General features: G+C 40.7%; 1 non-coding gene across 1 annotated transcript; it reads left to right on the plus strand.

Annotated features, from left to right (window-relative positions):
* The first annotated feature begins 466 nt into the window (after window positions 1-466).
* On the plus strand, window positions 467-539 carry Trnas-uga. Its single transcript has one exon. It is a non-coding gene; the product is annotated as a tRNA-Ser (tRNA).
* Window positions 540-605: the final 66 nt, after the last annotated feature.

Below are 605 nucleotides of genomic sequence, written 5' to 3' on the forward strand. Positions count from 1 at the left end.
ATACAAAATATTCTCTGTATCTACTGGAACCGAGCCACATAGCTTGTATTCCACTATTTGCATTCACACCTGGGCTGTGTAAATATATTGCCTTGGTTTGGCTCTGTAATCATTAGTGATCGTGGGACTAGTTTGGGCCCTACCTAAGCTGGTCGAACGTTTCGTTCGGGTCTATACCCTAGCTGCACTGATGAGGCCTGGAAGGCCGAAACGGATCCGTCTGCAGATATTGGGATTCCTTCCAGTGGATGCTTAGTTTATTTTGTCATTCTGATCGGATTTTCTCTACTGTTCCGTTTTAATTGTAAATAGTTTTGCATTATGTGGCCGTTTGCTGTTTTATGGGTTTTTCCCATCTGCCTTTTAAAATTTATATATATGTATATATATATATATATATATATATAGCCGTAACTATTGTGTAATGGAGTGTATCTGGTGGTATTTGGATCTGTTCAACCATGAAGCCTCCGTGGTCTAGTGGTTATGACACTCGCCTTGACAGCGAGAGGTCGCAGGTTCGAGTCCCGCCAGAGGCATTTTATTACACATTTTTTTTATTCATTTATTTACAGGACTACATTCGTTGAGAGCTATGCTACACG

This window comes from Anneissia japonica, unplaced genomic scaffold (assembly GCF_011630105.1).
Source record: "Anneissia japonica isolate Jap-2015-1 unplaced genomic scaffold, ASM1163010v1 scaffold1873_len605_cov112, whole genome shotgun sequence".
Taxonomy (NCBI): Eukaryota; Metazoa; Echinodermata; class Crinoidea; order Comatulida; family Comatulidae; genus Anneissia; species Anneissia japonica.